The sequence below is a fragment of the Lactuca serriola genome, chromosome 3 (genome assembly GCF_051521515.1).
Source record: "Lactuca serriola cultivar US96UC23 chromosome 3, Lser_US96UC23_V15, whole genome shotgun sequence".
Taxonomy (NCBI): domain Eukaryota; kingdom Viridiplantae; phylum Streptophyta; class Magnoliopsida; order Asterales; family Asteraceae; genus Lactuca; species Lactuca serriola.
In genome coordinates, this window is record NC_136410.1 from 272,429,661 (window position 1) to 272,439,962 (window position 10,302).

Consider the following 10,302-nt stretch of genomic DNA (forward strand, 5'->3'; position numbering starts at 1 on the left):
GTATTGTGAGGATTGAATTGACTCAAGTAGAATGATAATATCGGAATTCACTTGGAAATAAAGGCATTAGATTTGATCATAAAGGCGTTACAGACAAAACACTACAATGGAAGTTTTAACAGAGTTACAGTACTTTAGATTAACTACAAGACTATTGCTGCGAACAAGGTATGCTACAAAAGGCAAGTATACGCAGCACAAGGGTCCCTTTACTGAAGGGATCTTGCAAAAGATAAGGCTCTAGTTGCACTAGTTTTAAACATGTTTAAAAGCATACTTAATACAGACGACTGGAAGTGAACCCATATGATAGTAGGGTCCTTCATTGCCTTTTTCCATTCTGAGGTCAAACTCCTCCCGTTCCACCGTCATTCTTCTCTATTGGGCAGTCCCTCTTGAAGTGTCCCATTACGCCACATGGATGACATATACGAGAAATTTCGACATTGGTGGTTGAAGTAATGTGTTGGATCCGAGTCTTGCAGTAACGGACGGTGTGTCCCATTTTATTGCAGTTATAGCACTGCATTTTCCGACAAGGTCCATGATGGTGATAGTTGCATTTGTTGCAATTTGGGAGATTGCCAGCATACTGTCTGGCTGGGTTAGGGATAACTGGGATACTAGAAGGGATGCTAGTAAGAGGTACATATGTCGTGGCTACGAAGGTTTTTGTCTTTTGCTCGTCCCTCGGGGTGATTTGCCTTTAGTTTTAGCCCAGAACTTTCGTTCGTTATTCTTGGGTTTGGGATTCGGGGTGTCGTGCTAGTTCGTTACTTGTTGAGGTACTTGATCTCCACTTTGATTGGAATTATTGCTAACAATCCCGCTAACATTTGCGTTGTTAGCGTTAAGGTGGGTTAGAACAGTCGACACGACAGCCGAGACTGCAGCTTGGAAGGTAGATGCATCAATTTGAAGAGTTGGTGTTCAATTGATGGGTTGATCGTTTTTCTTCGGCGACATGATTCTGTTACATGAAAAGAGAATGAATTCGTGAGTGAGTACGGTTGAACCTAGATGTAGTTCGATCGTTCATGTAAAGAATAGAAGTGTGATCTCATGGGTTCGACCTACATCCCTATGATGCAGTCCTAGTAAAGAGTAGAAGTAAGTTCGTACAATGGTCCCAGACTTTTGTCATTCAAGCAGAGGTTTTATTGGTTGGTGGGTAACATGATCCAACCTTTGAAAGGGGATTGGAAAGGATTCCAGAGTTAAATTTCTATAGTCCAATAACTTGACTAAATGGGGTTTTCAGCTAGACTCCAATGAAAGTATGATGAAAGTATTTGAACAATGAGTGATACGGAAATTAGCCGGCTGTCAATATCATTGATGTTTAAGATGAAATAAGTTCGAGAAAATTGACCTTGTAGTAGGTCTTACATCATATTCGGAGTAGTAAAGCCTTTGACAGTATAAAGACCTAACTAAAAGTACTTACAGTACAAGGTAGTCACATAGAAAGTACTACACGGAACATAGACAGGAACACTGTTCTTTAAAACAAAGAAGGAAGTAAGGTATCTCCTACTGGCGACGGCCACCCCTATGGTGAACCCTTAGTTCGGCTAGTTGACGTTCCATATCAAGCAGGTATCTTTCGTACACCCTCTGGCGTACTTGGAGCTCTATGACTTCGGCTCGGGTTTCAGCTAGTGCTTGCAGCAGGGTCTCATGGTTTCTCTCAGATCTCTCACTTGTGTGATCAAGGCGATTGGTGTGGATGGTATGCATTCTTACATTGGCATCAACCTCTGTGATACGATTGAGGGTTGTCTTGCCCTGAATCTCGTTTCGGGCAACTCTTCGGACCAGAATTGAAAGAATTCTGTCTGTTGAGCTCCCATCGCTTATGTTGTAGAAGCTTTGGTCTCCATTAAACGACATAGGTTGGTCTTGCTCTTCGTTCCAGGTTTCCAAGCATTCTACCCAGGGAGGCGTCGGGCCTTGAAAGCCGGACGAGGGTTAGGATTTGGGGGTAGGTTTTCCACTTCAGGTTCGGAGTTAGAACCATCAGCAAGGCCTTTAGCTTGGTGGCCATCCCTTGGGATTGGGTGATCATCCTCTGACTCTTCTCTGAGTCATCCAAGATTGTCGTGGTTAGGATAGTATGGGTCGTCGTGAGGATGGAATCTAGCCGTGATATCTACACGAGAAAAGGGATGATAAGAACTAACTAAATAGACGAACTAACTAAGATAATTATAAGATGATCTTTATCAATTTCTTCAATACTTGTTTAGTGCATACCAATTATATGTATTTAGGATAGGACAGACCTTCTAATAAGTGACCCTAACCCTAAGCCCCCAACCCAACGAGGACAAGACATAAAGCAAAGATTCAGAGATTCTAAGTCTATGACACCCTAGTACATATAATCTTAGTGTATCTACTAAACAACTATTGACATACTGATGAAAATCTATTTAGTTCTCAGATAAGTAATTACAGTAACACTAAATACCCCTATGGTATTTCATTGTGGTCGTGTTGGTAAGTTTTTAGACTTGTTGCCACATCACAACCATTCTTGGGCATATGCTAATCACTCCTCGGACCAGCATAGTTGATCAAGCTATGCCATTCCCAGGACTGACCATACATTCCCAAGCTTACTTGTGATATTCAACAATCGTAATACTTTTGTTCTTTTCATTGTGACACTGATTTTAGTATGATTGCAGGCACGTATACTTAATTAAATATTTTATTATTTAAAAGTATAAACTCTTTGTCAGAGTATTTCAATCCCATTGTATTTATAGTTAGTATATCTTTTATGGGTTGATATACTCAATTCACTATAAACAATGCTCTGATACCAATCTGTCACACCCCAAAACCGAGAACGACAGAAACGTTCTGGGGCGGAGGACGTCATGTATGTATCACAACAATATAAAGTAGTAAACAAGTAACAACATCACCCATTGCATTAATAGAATAGTTCTGCTTACAAGTGTGTTCTTTCATAGTATAAAACAACATAATGAATACTCAAAGTAAAATACAAGTCTTGACTGCTCCGTCTTCTCTAAACCTTGCATCGGTACCAGTCTATTTGTAACCTGAGAATACAAGTTATTTTGAAAGCGAGTATCAGCAATAAAGCTGGTGAATTCATAAGTATTTTAATATTATTGCTTCGAAAAGTTGTTATGAAAGACCGGTGAATGTTTGATGAAACATTTAGTATAAGTATGAAAACCCTAGAAAATCTCATATTTCCTACTAGTATAAAAAGTAGTCTTCTGTAACACTCGTGTTTCTAGCCTAGGCATTTATATTGAGTTGATAGTCTAGGTTAACCGATGTAACTCATTTTGAAGAAATGAAAAGGAGTTATGTGAATATTATGTGAATTATGTGTTTTATGCTTAAGTATTAGGGCTTAATTAATTAAGAATAAAAATAAGCGTCAAAATTAAAGTGTGATATAAGCCCGATATCTTTACATAAAGTTGTAGTGGTCGAAACAAGGATTTCGGGGATATAAAGAATACCAAAATCCGAGTTATAACGAAGAAGTTATGACCTGTCGAAGTTTCGCGACAAAACCGGCACGGTGCTGAATGTCGTAAAAAGTGAGTTTTTGATAAACTACTTTTTAGCCTTAGTAATCTAAACGAAAGTTGTAGTATTCGTTAAACTGAGAAGTTCGATAAAAAGAACGCCCAAATCTGACTTCGTATGAGGAAGTTATGATTTTTCGATGTTTCAGCGTAGCAGTAGACAGCTAAAAACTCGAATTTTAGATCGAGCGATTTTTGGCCGACACAACCTAAACGAGAATTGAAGGTCTCGTCATTAGGAGCACAACGGTAAAAAGTCTGACGAAAACGGACGTCGGATGAAGAAGTTATGAATTTTTAACGGATTTCCTGTCCCGGTCTGTTAAAAATAATAATATAAAAATTAAAGTCAAAATTAGCCGACAAAGTCTAAACGGAAGTTGTAGATCGTAATTTTAGCTACGCGTGCATATAAAGAACGTCAAAAACGGAGCTCGTATGCGAAAGTTATGGATTTTAGAAGTTTTGGCACGAAAACCGAGAAATTTCGCATAGTCACAATTGCCACGTCACCCTCGCTTAGAAAGTGACACGTGTCCTGCTGAGTCACCTGACTGCTGAGTCATTAGGCTGCTGAGTCACCGAGGCTGCTGAGTCATGCGAGCCACGTGCCCTCTTCTGATTCGACCGAGGAGGAGGCCCAATCCGAAGCAGCCAGCTCCCCAGCCGAAGCTTCGCCCAGCTGCCGCGTGTGTCCGAGCCTCGCATAGCCTAGCTCCGAGCCTCGCAGGTGCTCCAGCAAGCCGCGGTCCACTTAGAAGCCGACAGCGAGCCCTCGCATGTGCGAGCCAGGTGCGAGCCATGCGAGCCATGTGCGAGACCTCCCTGCGAAGCCTCTTAGCCGTCGGATCAGGAGACTTCTCAGCCGTTGGATCAAACTTCGGACCCTATAAATAGAAGGGTACCTGCGAGGGTTTCCGGTTACTTTTGGAATTTAGCCATTTTTATCCCCTCTCTCCATATTTTCTTCATCTTAACATCCCGCAAAGCCCCGGTATCAATTGTAAAGCCCGGAATACCCCACGAAGTGCCCGAGAAGCCCGGAAAATTTATCTTTTCGGTTTCGAAGCCCGACTTTTGCAGAGCCCGGTTTCTCAATAAAACTCCCGGTTTTATTAGAAACGATCGTTTTAGGAAACGAATTGCTGCCCGATTTTCACCAAAATAAGTGAGTGTGTAGTTACTTTCAATTTACACATAGATATGAAGTATTTACCTTGAAATACGTGTTATGTGTAAATATGCTAATTGTTTATTCGAGGTGACTGTTGAATTGACGTTTTATACAAGTTTTAAACTGTATATGCTTTTTATCTACAAAATATGTTGGGTAGAACATGGGTAGATGAAGTAGTTGATGTGTGTTAAAATGGTGAGAGGCCTCGATGTCGATGTTGTGTTGTTGTTGTAGTCATCTAGCGAAGTATAGATGACGACCACGGACTTTCTAGATAGTCCAGTGGAACACTAGCAGGTTCGCAACTTGTAGGTGTTGATGAATTAAATGTTCATTGGCGTACTTCATCCCCCTCATGGTTGCCTTAAGGACATGTATGGCTGAGGAAACCCCTTAGCAGTAGTGTCCATCCCGATGATAATCCTTAGGCTAGGTCCCTTGTGATAGGTGTTTAGGGACGTAAAGTGAGGACAACGGGAATGGGTAATCAGGGTTATTGTTGATTGGTGAACTTAATAAGTATATTATTATTGTGGGTTGAAAACCCTATATGCTCACCAGGCTCCCAAGCCTGACCCACTCAGTTTTATGATTACAGGTAGTGGACCCCGAGCATAGTCGGAGGACAACGAGAGATTTTTGGATTATAGGCCAGTAGTTGTAAATAACTGTTGAAAGGCTTATAATGTCTTGTTTATGCTTTTGGATCTGTATCGGAACATGACATCCCGAGGTTTTGATATATATATGGAAAACATATACCTTCTTAATGAAGGGTTTTGATAAACTTTTATCATATTTTGTTTGGGGACCAATTCTGCAACATCTTTTAAAAAGATTTCTCTGATTTTATTTTAAAAAGCATAAATTAAATCGGTCTTTTCTAGCCGAGAAATTAGGGGATGTCACATCTTCTACCAAGACCCGACTGTTTTGAAAGTACACATCACTTGTAAATGTGATGGTTTTCCCCTGTTTAACTATTATTATAAAACTATAAAAGTAATAATATAATAACTTATGTTGTATCCTTTGGTACTAAAATAAACACGACGTGGAAAATCGTCGTAAATGGATCAACTATAGACATCCGTAGATGTCCATTTACCTCTGTTGCTAACAGCCGGGTGTAGGAATAGTTACTTCCTTAAGTATACCTGTAATGGTATCAACTGTAGACATCCGTAGATGTGCATTTACCTCTGTTGCTAACAGCCGGGTGTAGGAATAGTTAGTCCTTTATAGTATCTTATCATATAGTATCTGTGTAAAAGTATCCCTGTAAGAGTATCCATATAAGTGTATCCATGTAAGAGCAATCTATGTAAGAGTGTCCCTTCATATAACATGTAGTATAGACTCATAAATGAACTGACTCTGGTGAAATTCCTTGTAATAGGAATAATATTTTGTATCCCCTAAACTATTCCTAGTAGGTTTATACACCCTTGCTACCCAAGAGTGTCGGAACTGGATTAACTGATGGAACATTTATGTCTATATAGGTATACATGATATATATATATATATATATATATATATATATATATATATATATATATATATATATATATATATATATATATATAACTAATATTTAGACGACATTGGGACGAATAACTGATACCTTAAGGCCACATCCCAATGAGAACAGGAAAAGAAATAAGGCGAGCTAACTTTTCTAAGTCTTTTAAACCTTTCTTATTTAACTATACAAATATAGGCAAACATTTAACAATATAAAAGTATAAAAGAAGTTTTGTAAAACATTTGAAAAGTTTAATAAATAAGAATTTATGACTTGATGTCAGTTTATAAATCGATTCGAAAACCGTTTGACAAGACAGTTGAAGTGTGAGAAAACCTTTGTTTGAAGCACAACTATAACAAATTCAAAAAGGAACCATACAGTTTGTAAGACTGTTTCTATAAGTGTTTTAACATGTAAAAACGTTTGAGAAAACTATTTGAAGTAAATATGAAAATGTTCGTTTGTTCTTGTATATGAATGTATCTCCTTGAAATAGTATTTCTAGTATGTAAAAGTTCGTGATGTTCTCGTAAAACTATACCTATTATAGTTTTCTAAAAGTGTGTCTTGTTTGTATAGTAATCCCTAGTGAAATGCTCACTTGTTATGAAAAGTATAATTTTTTTTTTGTAGTGCCTAAGATGGACACATATACATACAGTATAAGCAGAGTGTTTGATTTATACATATATAACAACATTTTTCATTTCAAAAGATATGATGTTATCGTGATACATTTTGCATACGAAAGTTTCCCTATAATAGTTATAAATCACATATGATTCCGTTGATAAAAAGTGTATAATGAAACTTTATATAACACACGATAAAAATCGTGTGTTTTACTTGTATTTCCCTCCTTAAAAGCATATAAAAGCATTTATAAAACATTTAAAAGTGTGGATTATAAGGGTATGAACTCACTTGAAAGATCGAAGAAAGCGAGACGAAAACCGAGCAAAACTTCTACTCGAGAAAGCGGATTTCTCAGGATTCTCGGGAGCGTAAAACTTCCTTCCAAACCTCGATATGAAAACCGAGACTTCGGGATGGCTTCAGGGGTTTAGACGCAGAGCTTCGACATGAGAAAGGGAGGAAATGAGCTAAAATCGTCGGCACCCTCGCATTCTATTTATAGTGGCTGGAGGTCCTCGGTACGCTGGGCGTATGAGAGTATGCGGGGCGTACTCATGCGTCATGCATGACCGCATCCTCGGTCGAAGCATCGGAGCGACGTGGACGAGTCGGAGCCTAGCATCCGAGTACGCTGGTCCGATGACTCCTCCTTCGGATAATACCGGATTTTGAATTAAATTTATATTTTAATTATTTAGTAAACTTCAAAAATTCATATCTTACTCATACAAACTCCGGTTTCGACGTTCTTTATATCCACACGTAGGTGAGACTACGATCTACAACTTTAGTTTAGACTCCGTTGGTTGATTTTGACTTTATTTTTAATATTATATTTTTAATAGGCCGGGGCAGGAAAAGTCTGTTAAAATTCCATAACTCCTTCATCCGATGTCTGTTTTTCGCCAGAGTTTTTACTGTTGTAATACCATTGATGAGATCTTCGATTCTCGTTTAGGTCATGTTGGCAAAAAGCCGTTCGATCTGGATTTCGAGTTTTTAGCTGTCTACTGCTATGTTTGAAACTTCAAAAAATCAAAATTTCCTCATATGAGGTCAGATTTGGGCATTCTTTTTATGTACGTTTACGGTTTAATGATATCTAAAACTTTCATTTAGATACCTAAAGCTAAAAATTATTATATTGAAACTTTGCGTTTTACGTCTATCATTGTTGCCGGTTTTGCTGAGAATCTTCGGTTGGTCATAACTTTTTCGTTATAGCTTGGATTCTAAGGTTCTATATATGTACGAAAACCTTGATACAATTCCTACTACTTTATTTAACCCAAATAAGATTTTAGGAAAGTTAAATTTTGATCTAATTTGACTTGTGATCCATCATATTGTCTCGAAATATCGGGTTGTCACAGTTTTGGAGAATCTGAGAAGCTTCGGAGAAGAGAAACCTTGAATATATTTTAAAGTTTAAGTGGGTCATATATGAAATTCTCCCCTTACTTCAATAATTCACCAAATACTTGATATATAATTATTGGATCTGACGGATGTGAGGAAACAAAAATACAGAAAAATCAACTTAAGCTTTTCCTTCTTTCTTCTTCTTCGGGAGTGACTACCTCCGATCACCGGAATGAGGGCAACGACCCGTCCTCCTTGTTTTCCCATTATCATCGAACAACCAAGCACCTTAATTCTCTTTTCATTTCCTTCGATCGTGGTTGTCAAGATCAAAAAGAGGCCAACAACCTCTTCTCTTTTCCTTCTCCTTCGTTTTCTACCAAGAAACCACTGGAGTGGTTACAGATTTTGGCGAGATCGAGTGGGGCAAAATCCCTCGTTCTCATCTTCTTCCCCTTGTTGATCGGATCTGCCAAACACCTGTGATTGCTGAGAAAACCAACCCAATCACCCCTCACCACCAACTGCCGCATCCACTTCCTCCTACTTGCCTCAATTTGCTGCCACATCGAGTACAATGAGACCTAGAAGATCACTAGTCTTGAATGTTTCTCCTTGCTCGAACCGATCTGCCAACAACTTTTTTCTGTTCTTTTCTTTCACTTTTCTCCCGTCGACAGCCAAGCACCGATAGCGCTTTCTTTTTTACCCAATGATCAACCAAGAAGTGATCGACCCTTGATCTGCCACACGAGAATCGAAGCCATAACTCTTCGATTTCTGCGTTCGTTTTTTCCCTAACTTGTGTTCACTCGTTCCCTATTCCCGATCTGCGATGTAAAGAAGACGCAACCCTTTGTACATTGATGAATATGTCAAAATCAATCCCTCCAATTATAGATTTTAAACAAAACAACACCTCCTTTGATAAGCTGTTACAAATAGTTGTGTTGTTTTTTCCTTAAAATAACCCCTCATTGGTAATATTTGATCAAAATCGGCCCCTTGTGTTATATAAATTACAAATCAACCCTTCATTAGTTTTATAGGATTTAAAATAAGCCCTTTTGATTTAAATCATTACAAAAACACGTCTCTTTAGTTTAAAATATTAGAAAACAAACCCATAAATGTTTTAAAGTCCAAGAATGGTTACTTTGCGGTTATTCACAAAAAGCTTTACCAAACAAACCGGGATCGATATCGCGCATCGAATGTGAGTTTCTACAGCCCCTCTTTTACAGTTTTAATATTTGGAGGAGAATACATGAGTGTCTATTAAAGTTTTGATGATTCTCAAGTTTTATACACAAAATAGCATCATACTTTATTATTCGTCAAAAGTTTATGAAATAACAATCTAAAATGTTTAAATCATCAATAAATTGTATAAGTTATAGTAGAATGCTATAATTGACATATTACACTTTGTTGTGATATATTAATTAATATTAATAAAAATCACAAGATTTCAAGTAGATTGATATAAAGATATAAGTTATATAACGAATCATAAACTATAATACTCGTCGTATATATATGCACAGATATGTTGAGAAAGAAGGAAATGACATTGTACATATGACCAAATATGTTATTCAGCATGATTATGTACAAAAGGAATGTACATTGCCTTAAATGGTTGATAAACGAAAATTAGACAAATATATAATAATTAATTGAAAAGATACTGAAAATCAATTCTTATTATTATACTCCCGATAATCTTGTAGAAATGATTTTAAGTAAATGATATATTTCATTTTTATAATGATTATAAAAATATAAATAATTTAGTTGTAATACGAAATTCGTCATATATTATAACATAATTGATTCTAGGATTTTAGGAATTATTACCTAATAAATTATATATCATATCAATTATGCGACTTATCAAATATTATGGAAACCATTGATTTTCACGTTGGTTGAAAACTGGAAAATGTTATAAAATAGTCGTTAGGCTGCCTGAATTTCGTAATGACAGATAATAAGATTTGAAAATATATCAA